This window comes from Lithobates pipiens, unplaced genomic scaffold (assembly GCF_037356315.1).
Source record: "Lithobates pipiens isolate NorthernLeopardFrog02 unplaced genomic scaffold, aLitPip1_a1.2 Scaffold_167, whole genome shotgun sequence".
NCBI classification, from domain to species: Eukaryota; Metazoa; Chordata; class Amphibia; order Anura; family Ranidae; genus Lithobates; species Lithobates pipiens.
The window spans coordinates 685-24,906 of NW_027507753.1; the positions used below are offsets into that span (position 1 = coordinate 685).

Here is a 24,222-nt window from a genome sequence, read left to right on the forward strand (position 1 = left end):
GTGATCACTTGTAAACAAATCGGTGTCATGTTATGATCGGTACAGCAGAGGGGGACGAAATCTGCATCTGCAGTGCCCACATCGCTGCTCACCGAAATTTAACCCCTCAATTCCTTGTCATTACTCTGCAATACCCTGCAATGCTCTGCAATACTCTGCAATACCCTGCAATACCCAGCAACACTCTGCAATGCTCTGCAACACCCGCCAATACCCTGCAACACTCTGCAATGTTCTGCAACACCCGCCAATACCCTGCACCACTCTGCAACACCCGCCAATACCCTGCAATGCTCTGCAACACCCGCCAATACCCTGCAATGCTCTGCAACACCCGCCAATACCCTGCAACACTCTGCAATGCTCTGCAACACCCGCTAATTCCCTGCAACACTCTGCAATGCTCTGCAACACCCGTCAATACCCTGCAATGCTCTGCAACACCCGCCAATACCCTGCAATGCTCTGCAACACCCGCCAATACCCTGCAACACTCTGCAACACCCGCCAATACCCTGCAACACTCTGCAACACCCTCCAATACCCTGCAACACTCTGCAACACCCGCCAATACCCTGCAACACTCTGCAATGCTCTGCAACACCCGCCAATACCCTGCAACACTTTGCGATGCTCTGCAACACCCGCCAATACCCTGCAATGCTCTGCAATGCAATACTCTGCAATGCCATACTCTGAGATACCCAGCCATAGTCGGTGATACCCTGCAATACCCAGCCATAGACATCCCCCCTCCCCCCTCCCTCCGCTGCTTCTACCGACTCACCAATACGATCAAAGCCAGAATCTTTTTTTTTTTTTCAGACTTCCCAGCTTAGAGGTGAGATGCGGGGTCTTATTGACCTCATATCTCACTGTAAAGAGGACCTGTCATGCCATATTCCTATTACAAGGGATGTTTACATCCCTTGTAATAGGAATAAAAGTGATCAAAAAATTTATTTTTGGGGAAAAAAAAGTCAAACTAAAATAAATAAAGTAAAATGAACAATATTTTTTTTTTAAAGCGTCCCTGTCCCCATGTGCTTGTATGCAGAAGCGAACGTATATGTAAGTCCCGCCCACATATGAAAACGGTGTTCAAACCACACATGTGAGGTATCACTGCGAACGTTAGAGCGAGAGCAATAATTCTAGCCCTAGACCTCCTCTGTAACTCAAAACATATAACCAGTAAAAAAAATTAAATTGTCACCTATGGGGATTTTTAAGTAGCGACGTTTGGCGCCATTCCACGAGCGTGTGCAATTTTGAAGAGTGACATGTTAGGTATCTATTTACCGTATATACTCGAGTATAGGTCGATCCGAATATAAGCCGAGGCCCCTAATTTACCACAAAAAAAATGGGAAAACTTATTGACTCGTGTATAAGCTGAGGGTGAGACATGCCTGTCCATCCCTGTGTCCATCCCTGTGTCCATCCCTGTGTCCATCCCTGTGTCCATCGCTGTGTCCATCCCTGTGTCCATCACTGTGTCCATCCCTGTGTCCATCCCTGTGTCCATCCCCGTGTCCATCCCCGTGTCCATCCCTGTGTCCATCCCCGTGTCCATCCCCGTGTCCATCCCCGTGTCCATCCCCGTGTCCATCCCCGTGTCCATCCCCGTGTCCATCACCGTGTCCATCACCGTGTCCATCCCCGTGTCCATCACCGTGTCCATCACCGTGTCCATCACCGTGTCCATCACCGTGTCCATCACCGTGTCCATCACTGTGTCCATCCCTGTGTCCATCACTGTGTCCATCCCTGTGTCCATCCCTGTGTCCATCACTGTGTCCATCACTGTGTCCATCCCTGTGTCCATCCCCGTGTCCATCCCCGTGTCCATCCCCGTGTCCATCCCCGTGTCCATCCCCGTGTCCATCCCCGTGTCCATCCCCGTGTCCATCCCCGTGTCCATCCCCGTGTCCATCACTGTGTCCATCACTGTGTCCATCACTGTGTCCATCCCTGTGTCCATCCCTGTGTCCATCCCTGTGTCCATCCCTGTGTCCATCCCTGTGTCCATCCCCGTGTCCATCCCTGTGTCCATCACTGTGTCCATCCCCGTGTCCATCCCCGTGTCCATCACTGTGTCCATCCCTGTGTCCATCCCTGTGTCCATCCCTGTGTCCATCCCTGTGTCCATCCCTGTGTCCATCACTGTGTCCATCCCTGTGTCCATCCCTTTGTCCATCACTGTGTCCATCCCTGTGTCCAGCCTACCTGTGTCCTGTGCCTCTTTGTCCTTCTGCAGCCTGTGTCCTTCTGCAGCGATCTGCATGTAAAAACATACGGCGGCCATGCCAGGATCGCCGCACCTCTTCTCCTCGTCTGTGACAGACGGCGGCCATTCCACTGTTCAAAAGCCGTGCCTCCGTCTGTGATAGGTGGAACACTCAATTTCCCAGCAGTCAGTGTTCCGCCTATCACGGACATCCTCTCATCCTCGTCCGTAGTATGAGGATGAGCGGATGTCCGTGATAGGCGGACCACTGACTGCTGGGAAATTGAGTGTTCCGCCTATCACAGACAGGGAGGCGCGGCTTTTGAATAGTGGAATGGCCGCCGTCTGTCTGCACGACACGCTGATCGGGTAGGCAGACGGCGGTGACTCGAGTATAAGCCGAGGGGGCACTTTCAGCCTAAAAAAAGGGGCTGAAAATCTCAGCTTATACTCGAGTATATACGGTACTTAGCGTAACTTCATCTTTCACATTATGCAAAAATTGGGCTAACTTTACTGTGTTTTTTTTTTTTTTTAGCACAAAACATTCAAAAAATTGTTGCGCAAATACCGTGCGAGATAAAAAGTTGCAACGACCACCATTGTATTCTCCAGGGTGTTTTCTAAAAAAAAAAAAACATATATAATGTTTTGGGGTTCTATGTAATTTTCTAGCAAATAAATGATGATTTTTACATGTAGGAGAGAAATGTCAGAATTGGCCTGGGTGCTCCAGAACGCCTGATGGTGCTCCCTGCATGTTGGGCCTCTGTATGTGGCCACACTGTGTAAAAGTCTCACACATGTGGTATCGCCGTACTCGGGAGTAATAGCAGAATGTGTTTTGGGGTGTAATTTGTGGTATGCATATGCTGTGTGTGAGAAATAAACTGATAATATGACAATTTTGTGAAAAAAAAAGTTAAAAAAAATCTTGATTTTGCAAAGAATTGTGGGAAAAAAATGACAACTTCAAAAAACTCCTCAGGCCTCTTACTAAATACCTTGGAATGTCTTCTTACCAAAAAGGGGTCATTTGGGGGGTATTTGTACTTTTTTGGCATGTTGGGGTCTCAAGAATTGAAATAGGCCATCAGTACTTCATGTGTGATCAATTTTCAGATATTGGCACCACAGCTTGTGGACTCTATAACTTTCACAAAGACCAAATAATATCCAGCAATTTGTACTTATTTTTACCAAAGATATGTAGTGGTAGAAATTTTGGCCAAAATTTATGAAGAAAAAATTACTAATCTGCTAAATTTTATAACATAAACAAAGAAAAATTCATTTTTTTACAGAATTTTCTGAATTTTTTCTTTTACAGCACAAAAAATAAAAAACCCAGCGGTGATTAAATACCACCAAAAGAAAGCTCCATTTGTGTGAAAAAAGGACAAAAATTTCATATAGGTCCAGTGTTGCATGAATGAGTAATTGTCATTCAAAATGTGAGAGCACCGAAAGCTGAAAATTGGTCTGGTTATTAAGGTGGTTTAAGTGCCTGGTGGTCAAGTGGTTAAATACCCCCAAAAGAAAGAAAGCTCCATTTGTGTGAAGAAAATGATAACAATTTCATGTGAGTACAGTGCAGCACGACCGCACAATTGTCAAAGTGTGACAGCGCTGAAAGCTGAAAATTGGCCTGGGCAGGAGGGGGGTTTAAATGCCCAGTAAGCAAGACAACACAATGGTATAAATGAGGTTTATTGAAATACACAAACTTTTTTTTTTGCATATGGATTTGTACAAAAAAAAGTTGTGATAGTAATAAGAGGGCGAGGTTATTCTTCTGCTCTGTATACGTCCCTCTCGGAGAGCTCGGAAAACACGTGATTTCCTGCTATGGGGGATGGGGTGATATATACAAGAGACTGTATAAGGAAGTGAAACATTACGAGATCCATCTGAGCGTGTCACAGAGGTAAGAATTTCTTGTATCTCCTACACCACAATACAAATATGTATTCCAGAAAGGTTATCAATCAGCAGATAAAGATACTCCAAACACCTGGTGTTGGCGCTCCAATCATCCCGGCACCATGGTTGTTATGGTGTCAGGATGATTGAAGCACATTATTTCCTTCTTTTCTTTTTTAACCACTTTCAGACCGGACCATTTTGCTGGTCAATGACCAGAGGTCTTTTTACACTTTGGCACTGCGCTGCTTTAACTGGTAATTGCGCGGTCATGCAATGTTGTACCCAAACAAAATTTGCGTCCTTTTCTTTCCACAAATAGAGCTTTCTTTTAAAGGTATTTGACTGACTCTGTGATTTTTATTTTTTGCGATATAAACGTAAAAAGGCCACAAATTTTGAAAAATAAATGATATTGTCTACTTTTTGTTATTAGAAAAATCCAATAAACTCAATTTTAGTCATACATTTAGGCCAAAATGTATTCAGCCACATGTCTTTGGTAAAAAAAGTCAATAATTGTATATTTATTGGTTTGCGCAAAAGTTGTCACATCTACAAACTAAGGTACGTTTTCTGGAATTTACGCAGCTTTTAGTTTATGACTGCCTATCTCATTTCTTGAGGTGCTAAAATGGCAGGGCAGTACAAAACCCCCCCAAATGACCCCATTTTGGAAAGTAGACACCCTAAGGAAATTGATAAGAGGCATGTTGAGCCCATTGAATATTTTTTTTTTTGCCTCAAGCGATTGAATAATGACAATTTTTTTTTTTTTTTTTTTACACAAGGTTGTCACTAAATGATATATTGCTCACACATGCCATGGTTATATGTGGAATTGTACCCCAAAATACATTCTGCTGCTTCTCCTGAGTATGGGGATACTACATGTGGTCGACTTTTTGGAAGCTTAGCCGCGTACGGGGCCCCGAAAACCAAGCACCGCCTTCAGGATTTCTAAGGACGTACATTTGTAATTTCACTCCTCACTACCTATCACAGTTTTGAAGGCCATAAAATGCCAAGATGGCACAAAACCCCCACAAATGACCCCATTTTAGAAAGTAGACACCCCAAGCTATTTGCTGAGAGGCATGTTGAGTCCATGGAATATTTTATATTTTGCCACAAGTTGCGGGAAAATTACAAACTTTTATTTATTTTTTTTTTTTTTCACAAAGTTGTCACTAAATGATATATTGCTCACACATGCTATGGGCATATGTGAAATGACACCCCAAAATAAATTCTGCTGCTTCTCCTGAGTACGGGGATACCACATGTGTGGGATTTTTTGGGAGCCTAGCCGCGTACGGGGCCCCGAAATCCAAGCACCGCCTTCAGGATTTCTAAGGGTGTAAATTTTTGATTTTACTCCTCACTACCTATCGCAGTTTTGAAGGCCATAAAATGCCAAGATGGCACAACCCCCCCCCCCCAAATGACCCCATTTTGGAAAGTAGACACCCCTAAATTTAGGGGTACACTAGTGAGACTCACAGGTAAAAAAGCACCTGGCTGTCAGCGACTATATCAAAACGCTACAAAAAAAACTGTTAGCGATCGCAGGGATCAGGCCTGACTCTGCGAACGCTGCAGTTATGTGTATTGTGTTTTGTAAGTGGCAGTGATCGATCGATACTGCACTTGGGTGGGCTGATCTGGACTTGGCGGAGGGGCTAAACGCAGGTGCTAGCAGGTATCTGGGCTGATCCCGCTAACAATGCGTTTTGGGAAACCTAAACTGCTGGCGACGCTAATATAGATCTGATCAGATACTATATTACTAAGGGAGGTGTATGCTTTGCACATGGGTGTTAGCGGTACTGGCACTAACCTGACACTGCCTGGGGCGACGCAGACCCTATCTGACCCTCAAACTTATATCACCCGCCGGGTGATCAGGGGGTTAAACCTTTATTAGGTAATAAATGGCGGGTGCCCTGAAACTATAAAAAAATAACTAACCAACCAGCGTCACCTGTAACAGTTATATGGTGATCACTGGTGAAAGGGTTAACTAGGGGGCAATCAGGGGGCTTTATGCGGTAGTATATGGGGGTCCCTGGCGCTATAAAAAGCTGTGGCGAACCTAAATACCTACCTGCCTAACTAGCGTCACCTGTGACACTAATACAGCGATCAGAAAAACAATCGCTTATTAGGCTGAGTTCACACTGGAGCGATGCGGGAACGCCACGAATCCGCGGCGGGTTCCCGCATCACACTGCCCTATGCGAACTGCTGGGAGTGTCAGTGAAATGTTAATGACACCCCCAGATCAGTTCGCATATCGAAGTGCGATCTGCAAACTCGGACAGGAATCGGATCGCATGGTGTGAACACCCATGCGATCCGATTCTGCTGCGGACCAAAAAAAGGGTCCCGTGCGAGTTTGCGGCGGGTGCGGCGCGAATTCAGCCATACTATTTGTATGGCTGAACTAGAATCGCACAGAGATCGGATGTGATTTGCACTGTAGTGCGGTGCGAATCACATCCGTTCTCATAAACCGCTGCAATGTGAACCCAGCCTTAGTGACACTGGCAACGGGGGGTGATCACAGGGTTAAACCTTTATTGGGGGGTTAGGGGGGTACCTTAGAATTAAAGGGGGCTAGCCCTAACTGCCTTAACAGTTATTACAGTCACAAATGACACCAATGCAAAAAAAAAAAAAAAAAAAACTCGGACAGGAATCGGATCGCATGGTGTGAACACCCATGCGATCCGATTCTGCTGCGGACCAAAAAAGGGTCCCGTGTGAGTCTGTGGCAGGTGCGGCGGGTGCGACGCAAATTCAGCCATACTATCTGTATGGCTGAACTAGAATCGCACAGAGATCGGATGTGATTTGCACTGCAGTGCGGTGCAAATCACATCCGTTCTCATAAACCGCTGCAATGTGAACCCAGCCTTAGTGACACTGGCGACGGGGGGTGATCACGGGGTTAAACCTTTATTGGGGGGGTTAGGGGAGGTACCTTAGAACTAAAGGGGGCTAACCCTAACTGCCCTAACAGTTATTACAGTCACAAATGACACCAATGCAAAAAATAAAATGCAATTGGTGTCACTGTGACTGGGGGGCAGGGGTGATTGGGGGGGTGATCGGGTGGTGAAGGGGGGGTGAGAGTGTGCCTGGCATGTTCTACTGTACGTGTGGTGTGTTGGTGCAACTCACCGATCCTCTCTCCTCTGTGCCGGAACGAAAAATACCGACACGGAGGAGAGATTACCTCACTTCCTCTGCCTGTGTTTACATTACAGGAGAGGAAGTGATGTCACGCTTCACTTTCATTCGTCAGGACCGATCATGAGGGGGTGGCCCCTCATCCTGGATTGCTCCTGAACGGATACCGACCGCCGCTGGCACCGGGGGGGCCCGATCGTGCCCCCCACCCGCGGGAAGGCAGGGACGTACATGTACGCCCATATTCCTGCCCGTGCCATTCTGTCGACGTACATCGTCGTGCGGCGGTCGGCAAGTGGTTAAGGTTAAACCTCTTTTCTTCTAATTTTAATGAGTAGCCACGTATCTTATTATCCAGAAATATCCAGCAAAATCCAGACACACCACGTCTATGGGCCTTCCTTTATCTAGCTGGCAACTCACCACCTCATAGAAGGTTAATAGTTTGGTTTGGCAAGAACGATTCTTCATGAATTCATGCTGATTACTGCTAATGATACCGTTCTCTTTACTAAAATCTTGTATATAGTCCCTTATCATCCCCTCCAAGAGCTTGCATACTATTGATGTTAGGCTAACTGGTCTGTAATTCCAGGGATGTATTTTGGGCCCTTTTTTTAAATATTGGTGCTACATTGGCTTTTCTCCAATCAGCTGGTACCATTCCAGCCAGCAGACTGTCAGTAAAAATTAGGAACAATGGTCTGGCAATTACTTGACTGAGTTCCCTAAGTACCCTCGGATGCAAGCCATCTGGTCCTGGTGATTTGTTAATGGTAAGTTTTCCAAGTCTAATTCTAATTCTATCCTCTGTTAGCCATGGAGGAGCTTCCTGTGATATGATATGAGGATAAACTCTGCAGTTTTGGTTACTGAAGCCCCCCGATTCCCTTGTGAAGAGTGAGGAGAAGAATAAATTCAATACCTTCGCCATATCTCCATATTTTGTAACCAGATGTCCTTCCACATTCTTTATGGGGCCAATATGGGCTGTCCTCCCTTTTTTACTGTTTATATACTTAGCCACTTCCCACCCAGCCAATGTACATATATACGGCCGGGTGGGCGCTCTCTTCTTCTGAGTAGACGTTTAAGGAATGTGCCGTTCAGTAGGGGGATCGCGCGCAGACACATGCAGCTGTGCGATCCCGATGTGCGCGTGTCACCCGGACACGGCGCATCTCCAAGTGGCAGGAGAGCTCTGTGATTGGGCCTCCTGATCACATGACGGCCATGTCCAATCACAGCCTTCATGTGATGTAAACACAGAGCCGGTTGCTAGGCAATCGGCTCTCCTCTCCTGACATAGAAGTCATCGCTGAGGAGAGGAGAGCAGATCGCTGCAGCCGGCTGGTGATCAGTGAATATGAGCTTTTTACTCACTGATCACCAACCTAGTGTCCCCACACATGTCCCCAAAACACATGTCCCCAAATAATAAAAACACCTGTCCCCCACATATGTAACAGTAAAATCACATGTCCCCAATGATTATCTGCACACATATGTCCGTGATCACCTGCACACATCTGTACATGATCATTTGCGTACATATGTCCGTGATCACACGAACCAATTATTATACACTTAAAGAGGAAGTAAACCCTGATGGGTTTACTTCCTCTTTTTTTCCCTGCAAAGGTAAAGCATAATGGACTACTATGCATCGCATAGTAGCTCATTATGTGTCACTTACCTGACACAGGAGCCAGCGAAGTTGCCGCTGAACCCTGTAGTCCGCCGCGTCCATCTTGCTGGTGGCGTCTCGCAGCTCCGACCAATGACAGCGGCGCAACCGCGATGACGTCACTCCCGCGCATGCGCACGGGAGTCGCGCCTCGCAGCTCCGCCGCTGTCATACGGCGAAGCCGCGATGACGTCACTCCCGCGCATGCGCACGGGAGTCGACAAATTTGGCAAATCCATTCTTGGATTTGCCGCATTTAGTGCGCCTGCGCGCCGCTGTCTACGGCGCATGCGCCGTAGACAGCGGTGCCCATTTTCGGGCAAATATCTCCTAAACCATATAGGTTTAGGAGATATTGCTTGGACCTACAGGTAAGCCTTAATCTAGGCTTACCTATAGGTCCAAGTTGTTTGGAAGGGTTTACTTCCTCTTTAACAATTTATTTTTTTTACCAAAAACATGTAGCAGAATAAATTTTGGCTTAAATTTATGACAAAACTCGATTTTATTGGATTTCTTTTAAAATAGAAAGAAGAAAGTAATGTTTTGTTTTTTTTTGTTTTTTTTTCAAAATTTCCGCTCTTTTTTTGCTTATATCGCAAAAAATAAAAACTGAGTCGTGAATAAATACCACCAAAAGAAAGCTCTATTTGTGCGAACAAAATGATCAAAATTTAATTTGGGTACGGCGTAGCACGACCGCGCAATTGTCACTGAAAGTGTGAGAGCGCTGAAAGCTGAAAATTGGTCTGGGAAGGAAGGGGGCGATAGTGCCCCCCGGTATTGTAGTGGTTAAAGAATTTCTTGGGATTATTTTTTTTTTGCTCTCCTCCACTACGTGTCTTTCGTTTTCTATCTTAGCTGCTCTAATTGCACCCTTTTGTAGCACTGACCCTCGAAGGAGCGGCTGAATTTGTTTGGGCCTGTACTCTGCTATTAAACCCCCAATGACTTGGCTCAGTCCCCTTGACACAGCTGTGGTGTAATATTGGTGTGAATCTAATAGTGAAGGACAAGCCCACAATATGCAATATAATAACAGTATACCTTTGTTATTACCTGGGTATCCGATGTTCCACCTGCTGGAAAAGGAACAACACTCCACACAAATAGTACTTAACCAGAAACGTATTTTCACCGGGGTTAGTGTAAAATAGTAATTACAGCATTTGCACTGTCACACCCACATAATGTAACAGCACAACAGTGTGTACATGTACAGTTGTCTTATATGATCCCTTAGAATGTGTCTCCAATTGGGACTAGTGCTCAGAGTGACTAAGTCTTCCTCTGGGCACCTTCCCACTTCCAGCACACTGTGGTGAACACAAAAATGCAAAGTGTTAAATGCAGTACAACACAATCACTAGGGAGCTCCCCCTACTTTAATAAGATGCAAGGCCTTGCAATAAAAGATGCAGTCTTTGATCTTCTTTCTTCTGCTAGCTATAGGTGTTGTAACAATTGTAATCCAACAGTGGAACAACAAAGGGTTAATGGGAGGTGAATATTAGAACTGTTCCTGTAGTGTGGTACACCTGCAACTGCCTCTGGTGTAATTAGCTTTGGATAACACCGTGCTAATAGTAAGGTGAAGGGTAGGCTTGAGGCCTGCTTAAACTCAGACTCTTTAATAAATTCTCTTCCGTGGCACTACAGGTCCCAGCAACACTGTGTTAAAGTCTAGATGTATAAAAGTGTGTTAGGAAACTATGGGCGACAAACTGGGTCCAAACAGATGGATGCCTCCGCTCCACAAGAACACACACACACACCTCCTTGCAGGCAGGCCATGTGTCTAGAAAGAAAATGGTGGTCGCACAGGCTCTTTTATAGCCTACCCAGCATGCAGTTCAGTACAGGGTGATCATGGGTAGGTCAGGTCACTTGGCATTCTGGGTAGGTAGGTCACAGTAAAATGTAAACAGAACAGTCACTTCCTGTCATCTTTCTAGTGCTATAGAAGAAGGAAAATAATTGAAGTCCATTTCCTGTTTTGGCCACTAGATGGTGCCAAATGCTAAGCTATAACACTGCTCATAGACTTACATTGCATTATGTTAGTAGGCAAAAATACCAGTGCTACACTTACATTTCTTGTTGCATTCTTTGTTAAGAACTAAGGGGTCAAGCCCAACCCCTGAAAAACAACCCCTCACCATCAGTGGCAGCCTGTCCATTAGGGGAGCATGGGCGCTGCCCCCCTATCCATGTGTCTACATGCAGGGCACCAAATGCATGGTATCCAATGGGGTTGGAAAGGCTCTAATAGACTTAAAAAAAAAGGGTGAGCTTCAAAAAAGGGTGGTCTCGGGGTGCAGAGCACTGCGCTCCAAGCCCACCCGGTTGTTTTACAATAGCAAATTAATATTCACTATTCTCACACTGATCCTCCTCCCAGTCAATCAGGAAGTGGGTCCTGAAACCAGTCACCCAATTGGCTGAAAGGACAGGCGATCCTTTTGGATGCCTAGGAGGAGGAGGAGGGAGAAGATGGTAAGTGTGGGGCTAGATGACCTGCCGCAAGACTCCTGGGGGGGAGGGTGACCAAACCGATTGGGAGCAGTGGGGGTGGGGGAGCCACCAGATGAACCAGAGGGGGTGGTTTTTTGCCCACCAAAAAAAACAGAAAACACCAGCCCCCACTGCACACCATAATCCCCCCTCCACAAAATGATTTTGACCAGTGCACAAAGCAAGGTCCATAAAGACATGGATGAACAAGTTTGGGGTATATGAACCTGACTGGCTTGCACAGAGTCCTGAACTCAACCTGATAGAACACTTTTGGGATGAATTAGAGTGGAGACTGAGAGCCAGGCCTTCTCATCCAACATCAGTGCCTGACCTCTCAAATGGGCTTCTGGAAGAATAATCAAACCTTCCCATAGACACTCCTAAACCTTGTGGATGGCCTTCCCAGAAGAGATGAAGCTGTTATAGCTGCAAAGGGCGGAGCCAACTCAATATTGAACCCTCCGGACTAAGACTGGGATGTCATTAAAATTCATGTAAAGACAGGCGTCCCAATACTTTTGGTAATATAGTGTTTCTCAGTGCTGCTGACTGATTGGAAATGATAATATTCCGCCCTGACCATCGATTCAGTTTAAACTAAGCCTATCGTAATTGATCAGATGAGACATTAAGGCTATTCAATTGTTTGTGGATTGGATTGTTTTGATAGCTGTACTATTTATAAACGCACATAAAGGGAACACAATGGTATAAATGAGGTTTATTGAAATACATAAACTTTTTTTTTGCAAATGCATTTGTACTGCGTTAAAAAAACATAAAACCTTTGAGTGCATCTGAGTTTTGTAAACATGTCCTGAAGGAGCCCAGAGGGTGAGTTTAAAGTGGTTGTACACCCCGTATACCCTGCACACCCTGTATACCCTGCACACCCTGTATACCCTGCACACCCTGCACACCCTGTATACCCTGGATACCCTGTATACCCTGCACACCCTTTATACCCTGCACACCCTGTATACCCTGCACACCCTGTATACCCTGTATACCCTGCACACCCTGTATACCCTGGATACCCTGTATACCCTGCACACCCTGTATACCCTGCACACCCTGGATACCCTGCACACCCTGCAAACCCTGTATACCCTGCACACATTGTATACCCTGCACACCCTGTATACCCTGCACACCCTGTATACCCTGCATACCCTGCACACCCTGCATACCCTTCACACCCTGTATACCCTTCACACCCTGTATACCCTGTACACCCTGTATACCCTGCATACCCTGCACACCCTTCACACCCTGCACACCCTGTATACCCGTCATACCCTGTATACCCTGCACACCCTGTATACCCTTCATACCCTGTATACCCTGCACAGCCTGTATACTCTGCACACCCTGTATACCCTGCACACCCTGTATACCCTGCACACCCTGTATACCCTGCATACCCTGCACACCCTGCACACCCTGTATACCCTTCATACCCTGTATACCCTGCACACCCTGTATACCCTGCACACCCTGTATACCCTGCACACCCTGTATACCCTTCATACCCTATACACTCTGCATACCCTGTACACCCTGCATACCCTGCACATCCTGTATACCCTGCACACCCTGTATACCCTTCATACCCTGTATACCCTGCACACCCTGTATACCCTGCACACCCTGTATACCCTGCATACCCCGTATACCCTTCATACCCTGCACATCCTGCACACCCTGTATACCCTGTACACCCTGCACACCCTGTATACCCTGCACACCCTGTATACCCTGCACACCCTGCCCACCCTGTACAACCACTTTTACCTACAGGTAAGCCTATATTAAGGACTATATGTACCTGTAGGTGCTGGAAATATCTCCTAAACCTCCACCATAGGAGATATGTATAATAAAGCTGTGCACCGATGTCTACAGCACATGCACACTTTAGAAAGGGCAGATCGTGTCATTTCTAAAGGGGTCATGCCGTGACTGACGGCTGCCACGTGTATGCACGTGAGTGACGCTACGCGACTTCGGCCCCCGGAAGGAAGAGGGGTGAGAATGGTTGCTCGCTGCTAGTGGGGACATCGGTGACATTGCAGGCTTTGGTTTCAGGTAAGTGACACATAATGGGTTACTATATGATGTGATGTGATGCATAGTAGCCCATTATGCTTCACTTTTGCAGAGAAATGAAGACAAAGTAAACACATCAGGGTTTACTTCCTCTTTAACCTCCAGCTCTCTACACGGCCCTCTCGGAGACCACAGATCAGGAAACATGCGATTTCCTGCTATGGGTGTGAGAGAGATATACAAGAGACTGTTGTAAGGAAGTGAAGCATTGCGAGATTCGTCTGAGCGTGTCACAGAGGTAAGAATTTGTTGTATCTTTCTGACTTTTTGATTCTGAGATGAACGAGGGATGGAGGGAGAAAGAAAGAAAGAAAGAAAGAAATAGGGAGGGAAGGAGAGAGAAGGAAGGAAAGACAGAGGGATGGAGGGACAGCAGGCCCAGATCCTACATCACAATACAGATATGTGTATTCCAGAAAGTTTATCAATCAGCAGATAACGATACTCCAAACACCTGGTGTTGGCGCTCCAATCATCTTGGCACCATGGTTGTTATGGTGTCAGGATGGTTGAAGAGCATTATTTTTATTATTACATTGTAATATAAAATGAAATAGTTCAACTCACCATAATGCAGAATCAGTGAGAGCCCTTAGGGCGCCACTTGCCACATCACCTGTCACCAGATGCCATCAGGTGCCCCAAGCAGAGTCCCTCCTTACATCAGGTGCCCCAAACAGAGTCCCTCCTTACATCAGGTGCCCCAAGCAGAGTCCCTCCTTACATCAGGTGCCCCAAGCAGAGTCCCTCCTTACATCAGGTGCCCCAAGCAGAGTCCCTCCTTACATCAGGTGCCCCAAGCAGAGTCCCTCCTTACATCAGGTGCCCCAAACAGAGTCCCTCCTTACATCAGGTGCCCCAAGCAGAGTCCCTCCTTACATCAGGTGCCCCAAACAGAGTCCCTCCTTACATCAGGTGCCCCAAGCAGAGTCCCTCCTTACATCAGGTGCCCCAAACAGAGTCCCTCCTTACATCAGGTGCCCCAAGCAGAGTCCCTCCTTACATCAGGTGCCCCAAGCAGAGTTCCTCCTTACATCAGGTGCCCCAAGCAGAGTCCCTCCTTACATCAGGTTCCCTCAGCAGAGTCCCTCCTTACATCAGGTGTCCCCCGTAGAGTCCCTCCTTATACCATTGACTTGGATACAAATGTGGGCTAAAAGTTTGTGTGTCCTAGAGGGCTCTGTGCATGGAGGGAATGGAGGTGACTTGGGGGTCCCAGAACTCTGACGTCACCCCTCTTCACCTGGGTATGGGCCGCACCCTCAGTAGCGATGCCATTGGTGATTTGTTCTCCGTGCCAGGATGCACGAGAATGTGGTGTATACACCGCTCCTCCACCGCTCCAAAGATAGTGCTTGCAGGAGTTTTTTTAATATCCCGCCAGCGCATCACCTCGGTGTTAAAGCCCTCAGGCCATTTTTCAGGCACTTTACAGGCACTATTTTTAGTCCAAAAGTGCCTGAAAAACACCTTAGTGTGAAAGGGGTCTACATGCCGGTTCACACTTTGGCTACTTTCACACTGGGACGGGCACCGGCGGGCGCTGTCAGTAAAGTGGCGCTATATTTAGTGTTGCTTTACTGTCGTTTTTGCAGCAGAAAAAAAAGGGTTAAACTTGCAGCGGCGCTTTGCTGGCGGATTTGCAGCGCTACCCCATTGATTTCGATGGGAAGGGGCGCTTTATGAGCGGTGAATACACGGCTCCTATAGTGCTGCAAAGATGCGGCTTGCAGGACTTTTTTGACCGTCCTGCAAGCGCACCGCTCCAGTGTGAAAGCCCTCGGGAGTGAATTGAGTGGCTCTTTCAGGGCGCTTTGCAGGTGCTATTTTTAGCACTATAGCATCTGCAAAGTGCCTCAGAGTGAAAGTAGCCTTTTACACTGTGATTTCCCAACAAATTCTGTGCAGACAGATTCTGCGCCACATCCAAATCACACCCTGTTCAACGCAGTGTGATTTCCAGAATTGGATCACATGGGTGTGAACACTCATGCAATCTGAATCTGGTGTAGCCAAAAAAAAGGGTCCTGCACCACTTTGGAACAGATGTGGTGCGATTTGAGGCATACAGAATGAACGCCTCAAATTGCACTGCGGAAGAATCGCATGTGAGTTCAACAGAAATGTGGTGCAATTCCTGTTCAAACCTCGCATGCAGTTCCCGCACCACATAGTGTGAACCAATTCTGGTTCACACTGGAGCAATGCCAGAACCCTGCGAATCCAGTGCGGGTTCCCGCATCGCATACAACTCGCAGGCAGTTCACACTGCACTATGCAAACTGCTGAGAGTGTCACCCCAAATCAGTTCGCATATCGCAGTGCAACCTGTCAATTCAGACAGGAATCGGATCGCATGGGTGTGAACACCCAAGCCATCCAATTCTGGTTCAGAACCAAAAAAAAGGGCCCTGTGCCAGTTTGCTCCGAATGTGATGCAAATTCAGACATACAATCTGTATGGCTGAGTTTGCATCGCACAGAGATCTCATGTGATTTGCACTGCAGTGCGAATCACATGGGATGTCGGACAGCACAGCAGTGTGAACCGGCCCGAATTGTAAAAAACTGCCGCACATGGATTGCTTTTCAGAGGTATTAGACAGGCGGTGAGGAGGAGATATATCGCCTCCTCACCACCTGTTTTAACCCCCTAAATGCCGCATCACCCTCACCACAACTATGTGCTTGGACAAGGATATGGGAAAGTTGCAGCACAGACTCTTTTATTTGGTTGCATTTGGTGAGCGGTAGTGCCCGTCAAATGCAACTGGTGATAAAAGACCCCTTTCACACTAAGGCACTTTATAGGCGCTATAGCGCTAAAAATATCACCGGCATAGCGCCTGTAAAGAGCCTATCCTGTCTCTCCAGTGTGATATCCCGATGGCTCTCACACTGGAGTTCTGCGCTGGCAGGACGCCAAAAAAAGTCCTGCAAGCCGCATCTTTGAGGCGCTTCAGGAGTGCAGCACCCCTGCCCATTGAAATCAATGGGCAGTGCCACTGAGGTGCCAGCTAATCCCCACTGCAGCGGCCCTTTGAACCCTTTTTCAGATGTTAACGGGGCTAAAAAGCACCCCACTAGCGGGCAAAAAGCGCAGGAAAAACTACCGTAAAGTGCCGCTAAAAATAGCGGCGCTTTACCGCCGACGACCCCAAAGCCCCAGTGTGAAAGCAGCCTTATGCCCTGTACACACGATAGAATTTTCCGACAACAAAATCCATGTTTTTTTTTTCTGACGGATGTTGGCTCAAACTTGTCTTGCATACACACGGTTGCACAAATCTTGTTGGAAATCCCGATTGCCAAGAACACGTGTGACGAGAAAAATGAAGTCCAATAGCCGGTGCGGCTCTTCTTCTTGATTCCGAGCATGCGTGGAACTTTGTGCAATGGAACTGTGTACACACCATCAGAAAATCCGTTGTAGGAAAATTTCAGATCCAGATCTCAAATTTTGTGTGACGGAAATTCCGATGGAAAATGTCTGATGGAGCCCACACACGGTCGGAATTTCCCACAACAATCTCACATCGAACATTTGTTGTCGGAAAATCCCATCGCGTGTACGGGGTGTTTTTCTTTCTGCAGTCACAAAGCATCGCGGCTCCACCATGTGTACACCCTCAGCTGCGGCCTTGTCAGCAATTCACTCCAGCTTCTGCATTAAAACATGCTTGGCTTTCTATTTTTTTAACTGCTCGCCAACCGTATATGCTATATACAGTGGCGGCTCATCCATAGGGGCGCCCGGGTGCCGCCCCCCTCCAGGCAGTCAGTCACAAAAAAAAAAATTTGAAAAAAAAAAATTTGAAAAAAAAAATTTGAATTTTTTTTTCTTCAAATGGCCCTTTAATTCAATCTTATTTTTATTGAGATATAGAAGCAAGACAGGAGGGGAAAAAAAAGAAAAAATACAGAATATTCCGACATATTCTTTTTACATTGTTACATAAACATAAAAAAAGAAAAACCACAGAGAAATCCACTCTACTACAGTGGTGTTGAACTATCACAAGATTAAAGTGTTTGTTTTGAGCTTCGATTTAGGTAGTATGGTAAGAGAGCCTGTAGTCCTACCTTGATTAGTCTAAGTTAAAGTGGGTGTGTGTGCACCACTATCCTCTCAGCGGGTGATGCCCACTCATAACAGGTAGACTAGGGCTATTGTGCTCATTCTGGCAACGTTCACTCTGGGGGGGAAGCTCTGTATGTGCCACCATGCTGGTCTAATGAGACTAGAGGTCATAACTTAAGTAATCGGGTATTACTGCAACTTGTATAGGGGAGGGAAGAAAGGGGGAAGAGAGTGAGGAAAGAGGGGTCAGGACAGTAAAGAGCTTAGGGATCAAAAGATATACATTCCACCCTGATCACACAGGTGTATTAGTAGAGTCCTCTGTGGCCTATGAGACAAACTCTGAGGAATATCGAAACATCGACCATGAGGTCCAGGTCTTAGAGAATTGCTCCTCCCCACCCGTTTCCTGCGACAACATTCTTTCCAAACTATTAATTCGATCCACTTCAATTGCCCAATCCCCCAGGGAAGGCATGCTCATTGACTTCCAATGTCTGGGCAACACCGTTCTAGCAGCAGCCAAAAAGTGATGCAGAACGTCTTTCTTGACTGACTTAAGCGGTCCCGGGAGCAGAGATAGCAGAGCCATCTCAGGAGAGGGTGCGATGGAGGTCGCCATGAGTTTGCAGTACAGGTCAAGGATCTTTTGCCAGAACTTCCTCACAGGGGGGCATGCCCACCAAATGTGAAGTAAGGTTCCCTTAGATGACAAGCAACGCCAGCAAGTATCCAGAAGTGTCGAGTTGATTCGGTGCAAAGTCGAAGGGCATCTGTACCAGCGGGTCAACAGCTTGAACCCCTTTTCTTAAGAATTGGAGGCTACGGACATTTTGTGGGTCAGCATGAAGCACTTTTGCCAGTCTACAGGCGAGATGGAATGGCCCAGGTCTTCTTCCCATGCCTGTGTGTATGGGGGAAGGTCAGGATTGTAAGCCACATGTAAGAGGGAATATAATTGAGAGACTACATGTGTAGGAGGGGTGGCCTGGAGCAGCATGCCCTCCAAGTCTGTTAAGTCAGCAAGTACATTAGGTAACGATGGGAAAGTGCGAATGAAGGAAATCACCTGTTGTCTCTGCAGCCAGTGCGTAGAGGCATGAGAAGATGGGTCAGAGGGAACGTCATGAGTCAGAGAGGGGTCTGAACGTAGGACTTGGGCAAGTCGCCTGTGGTCCTCCTTACACCAAGGTCCAAAACTCGCTCCCTGTAGGGCCGGTGGAAAAGCCGGAGTTCCAAACAGCGGAGCCATGGGTCCCTGCATGGGAGATAGGGTCTTGGAGGAATCCATTCGGGTCCAGATTTGTATGGTTTGTCGGGTGAGGTCGCTCAGTGGTACCTCTCCTTTCAGGAATTCAGCAGGTGTCCACGGCAATGCACAGAGATCTATTGGGTTAATATGGCTCTCTATCTGTACCCATAATTTGGAGGAGGAATGATGGAACCAGTTAAGTATACGCATGAGAACAGCTGCTCTATAATATAAGGAGGCATCCGGGGCTCCTGCTCCACCACGAATCTTGGGGAGTGATAAGGTCTCGTAGCGTATCCGGGGACGAGCCCCTCCCCAAATAAAGGAGGAGAATAGTTGGCGGAGCTTCCTAAAAAACCAGGAGGGTATGGAAATGGGAATTGTTTGGAACAAATAGAGAAACCGAGGGATTACGTCCATTTTTAGGGCATTTACTCTGCCTAGCCACGATAGGCATTTCTTTGCATAGTTTGAGAGATCCGTCTTGGTTCTAAGCAGCAGGGGTGCATAATTCAAAGAGAATAGATGGGACCTTTCCGTGGGTATTTGGATTCCGAGGTAGCGGATGGAGGTAGAGCCTGTTTTAAATGGGTACCTAGCTGATAGTTGGCGGAGGACTTCTTGGGACAGTGAGATGTTCAGGATTTCTGATTTAGTATGGTTTACTTTGAAATTGCTCAGCATGCCAAACCTCGTGAATTCCTGCATTATATGTGGTAAAGATAGGTGGGGTTGGGTTACAAACAATAGCAAGTCATCCGCGAAGAGCGCCAGCTTAGAATGAGTGGGGCCTATCGATACACCTGAGATGTTGGGGTTATTTCGTAAGGCTATTGCTAGGTGTTCCATGACAAGGACATATAGAAGGGGAGATAAAGGACAGCCCTGACGTGTCCCATTTTTAATGGCAAATGTAGGTGACAGTGAACCATTTACCCGAATTCTAGCAGAAGGGGAGGAGTAAAGGGCCATAATTCGGGATAGCATTTTGGGACCCAGGCCTATCTGTTGCAGAGACATCCGAAGGAATTGCCAGTCAACCCGGTCGAATGCCTTTTCTGCGTCGACCGTCAAAAGGCATAGAGGGATTTCGTGGGTGCGGGCATAGTCGGTAAGAAGCAGGGTTTTCAGGGTGTTATCCCTTGCCTCGCGGCCACTCACAAAACCCACCTGGTCCAGATGTATAAGGCGGGGGAGTAGCGGTTGCATTCTAGTAGCTAATATTTTGGCATATATTTTCAGATCCACTCCAATTAATGATATGGGCCTATAATTTGCACACAAGGTAGGGTCTTTGTCTGGTTTGGGGATAATGGCGATGTGGGCTTCAAGCGTTTGTGGAGGAAACGCTGAGCCTTCTGATAGAGAGTTAAACACCTTAGCCATAAAGGGGGTCAGTAGAGGAGCAAATGTTTTGTAGAATTTAGGGGTAAAACCGTCGGGTCCTGGGCTTTTACCGGAAGGAGTGGCCGCTATTGCTCCCACTACCTCGTCTGCTGAGATTACTTTCTCTAGCTCTTCTGCAGTATCGCCATCTAATATAGGGAGCTCAGTTTCCTCGATATAGGACTGTCCATCGGGCGCAGGAGTGTGGGATGGGCTAGATGGGATACCGGTCGGTAGGTTGTACAGTGTTTGGTAGAAATCTCTGAATGTTTGTGATATCTTGGAGGGCTCATTAAGCATTTCTCCAGAAGGGGCCCGAATATGAGGTATAAATGTGGAAGGCGTGCTTGAATGGAGGGTGCGGGCCAACGGCCTACCACATTTATCTCTAAATTGGTACTGTTGGAAAGCAAGTCTGTCCGCATAAGTACGAGCTGAGGCCTCGTATAGGTCCCTGAGTTGGGATCGGGCTAGTAAGACCTCTGTCAAAGTCACCAGCGTAGGGGCTCGTTTATGCTGGGTCTCAAGGTCCCGAAGCTTTTTTGTTGCTGAGGTTATTGCAGCTGAACGAGTCTTTTTCAAGCGGGTTCCCACCTGAATAAAGAGGCCTCGCAGAACAGCTTTAAGCGCCTCCCATTGGAAGGGTAGCGAGGTGGTGTCTGTGGCATGATCTAGCAAGAAATTAGAGATCGTTTCCGAGAACTTGTGGGAATACTCAGGGTTCGTGAGGAGGGAATCATTCAGCCTCCATGTCCATTCCCTCACCGGTGTGGAAGGGATAGATAATGTCAAATATATAGGCGAGTGGTCAGACCAGACCATTGAGTCTATGTCACATTCAGGTGACCAATCTAAGCAGCTATGGTCAAGAAGGAAGTAGTCGATATGACTATAGGAGTGATGGACCTGTGAGAAATGGGTATAATTCCGATTTGTTGGAAACAGAACCCGCCAGATGTCGATTAGACGTAGGTCATATATAGCCCGTTTAAAAGCCCTCAACTTAGTAAAGGAGATGGATGAGCGAGAGGTGGACGAGTCTAAAAGCGGGTCTAGGGGGGCATTAAAATCCCCGCCTATAATTAGTTTACCTTCCGCGAATTCTGACAAGAGCTTCATGTATCGCAGAGCAGTTGAGATTTGGTTAGTGTTTGGTAGGTATAGGTTGGCTATAGTAAATTTGGTGCCCCATAGGGAGAACTTTACGAACACATACCTTCCCTGAGGATCCGACTGCTGGTCTATCAGATCAATCGGGAGCGTTTTGTGGAAGGCAATAGAAACGCCTTTAGTTTTCTGAGAGGGGTTTGTACTGTGGAACCATCTGTTAAAGTACCTGTTGGAGCAGGAAGGGGTGGAGTTTGTGTGGAAATGTGTTTCCTGTAACAGTAATACGTTGACCTGCTGTTTATGCATGTGGTAAAGGATTTGTCCTCTCTTGGATGCAATATTGAGGCCATTTACATTGTACGAGCAACACTTCAAGTGAGGACGAGATAGTACTGTGTGAGCCATAGTGGAATGCGGATAAGAAAATCAGGTTATAGACAGTGGGGGGGGGAGTAGGAGAAGGAAAGGGGGAACTTATAAGGTAGCAGAAAGTGTACTAGTACAAAACTAAAAAAGGAAAAGAAAAGGGGAAAAAAAGAAAAGGGGGAAAGAGGGCTCTCAGGTAAGGAGCCTGGTAAATCTAAGGGGTCCACGAGAACGGGACACCACGTGAAAGTTCACGTAAACGAGCACTATTCGTGCCCGGCCTATTGAGGGTGAAGGGTCGAAGCGGAGAACCTGAGCCATGAGCCCAGTAGCATGACAGGCATGTAAAACTTCACTGAGGCACATTAGTATAACAAGATATTAATACAGAACACACAGCAGATCCTCCATGAAGGGGGAGACGGTCCGCATGGGCAAAGAGCTCCACACCAGTCCAGTCTCCCCCCTCCGCAGAGGAGACAACAGTCCGTGAGACATCTCACGGGAAGGGAGCAAACATTGTCAACATATGTTTCCACATACCCCAACGGGGGGCCAGAGATCCATCTGTGTAATATGACAGAGAGCGCATTAGGGTGAAACTACCAGGTGCGTAAGAAACTGTGAGTATATAACTAAGGAAGCCCACGTGGATAGCAGCAAGGGACTGTGGACCCAACCGGTCCATCAGCCACCCCTCCACCCATATCCAGGTGGGCCATTACCGCTAAACATCTAGAGAGTAGACCTGTATATTAAAGTAGATTAGGAACTCAACATTTACATAACTAGATCAAGCATGAGCAACCCGCTGTTCCATTGCCTTTCCCGAACCCCAGCCAGTCACAATACACCAGCAAAGGGCAGGGAGAAGGTTCCTGAATTAAGTGCACCAGCTGTATTGAGGTATTTAGTATGCGGCCTACCACCCCATCCCCCATCATGGCATAACCAACAGAGTATATGGAGAAACAAATAAGATGAAAGGAGGGGAGAAAAAAAAGGATAACATCCCCAAAAAAAAGAAAAATGCTGCCCGTCCAGGAGACAGGTATAATACTGAGATGGCGCTAGTCATACAATGTGCATCGAAATAAGTCCAAAAGGTTTCTTGAAGTTACTTTAATCTTCCGGAGAGGTAGGGTGACGTGGTCCAGGATCAACAGAGTGTGATGCATACCTCGGATATCTGCGGCGTCGTGGGAGGGGATCACGTATTTGTACCCTAGTGCGGTCGTCTGGGGGGTCCAGCCAGTTAGGTACATCAGTTGGATCTTGCTCCAAAAAGCGGAAAAAGGCTGGAAGTTGATCTGGATCAGAGAGGACAAATTTATGCTCGGCCCTGGTCACCTTGATGCTGAAAGGGTGCCCCCAAGTGTAGGTTGCTCCAGCTTGGCGTATCAGGTCTAGCAGTGGGCGGACCATTCTGCGCATGTGGAGAGTGTTGCGAGAAAGGTCTGGGTATAGGTGGATAGTTGAACCGTCAAAGTCCACAGGACATAGTCTCTCTTCCCAGGACTAGGTTGAGGATGGCAGTGACAGATGGTTTCATGTCTGTACCCGCCGTGGCTTCCGGTATGCCTTGTAGTCGTATATTATTCCTGCGGCTCCTATTCTCCCCGTCTTCTATGCGCAGTTGATGTTGACGTATACGGTGCAAGTGTTCTTTGGAGGCCCGCTCAAGAAACGTGATGCGGGCAGCATGGTCAGATTGAGTATCAGTTAGGGTAGAGATTGCGGTCTGATTGGTAGAGACCTGCTGTTGGATGGCCTGAAGGTCCTTGTGGAGTGAGGACTCCATTTTGACTGCCCAGGATTCAAACTCCGCTCGGAAGGCCGCCAGAAGAGTCGAGGCTTCAGACCTAGGTAATTCTCCTGAGGGTGGAGTGGCCACGGCTCCAGGAACTGCACCTGGAAGAGGGACAACAGTGGTGCCGGATCTGGATGCTACACTTGAAAGGACCGAGTGCTGGGTCGGGGGGTCATCTGATTCCTCGCCGCTGTCCGTTGTCGGCTGAGTAGGAGGAGGAGGTTTGCTCTTTCCTGGATTACGCGCTGGTGCCATCTTGTCTCTGGGAGTGCGGGGATCAGACTGAGACGTACGGAGCAGGTATCGCTGGATTGTACCCTGTTGGAGATCCACAGACTCAGTAGATCGAGAGCTGTGTGTGGACATGCTGTTCAGGTATGTGCAATGTCTGAGGTATAGCCTGTCCGCTACGGGCGATCACGGGACTCAGCTGGACATTTCTTTAGCCAGACATGGTCGTTCCATGTCTCTGCGGAGTTGAACGGACGGAGACCCCAGGTGGGCACTATCTGGTTGGGCTGCTTTGGTGGCTGTGTATGTAGAGATCCAGGTTTGT

The 24,222-nt window shown here is 47.3% G+C and overlaps 1 protein-coding gene across 2 annotated transcripts in view; it reads left to right on the forward strand.

Moving 5' to 3' along the window:
* The first annotated feature begins 4,045 nt into the window (after nt 1-4,045).
* LOC143986525 (NACHT, LRR and PYD domains-containing protein 3-like) overlaps nt 4,046-24,222 on the forward strand; it is a 137,921-nt gene continuing 117,744 nt past the window's right edge. Inside the window, exon 1 of one of the 2 annotated variants that reach the window (XM_077484879.1) lies at nt 4,046-4,157. The gene's annotated coding sequence lies outside the window, so the exon portion shown is untranslated. Of the gene's footprint in view, nt 4,158-13,835; nt 13,900-24,222 lie in introns of those variants that run through there. The other variant, XM_077484878.1, reaches the window with a different exon arrangement.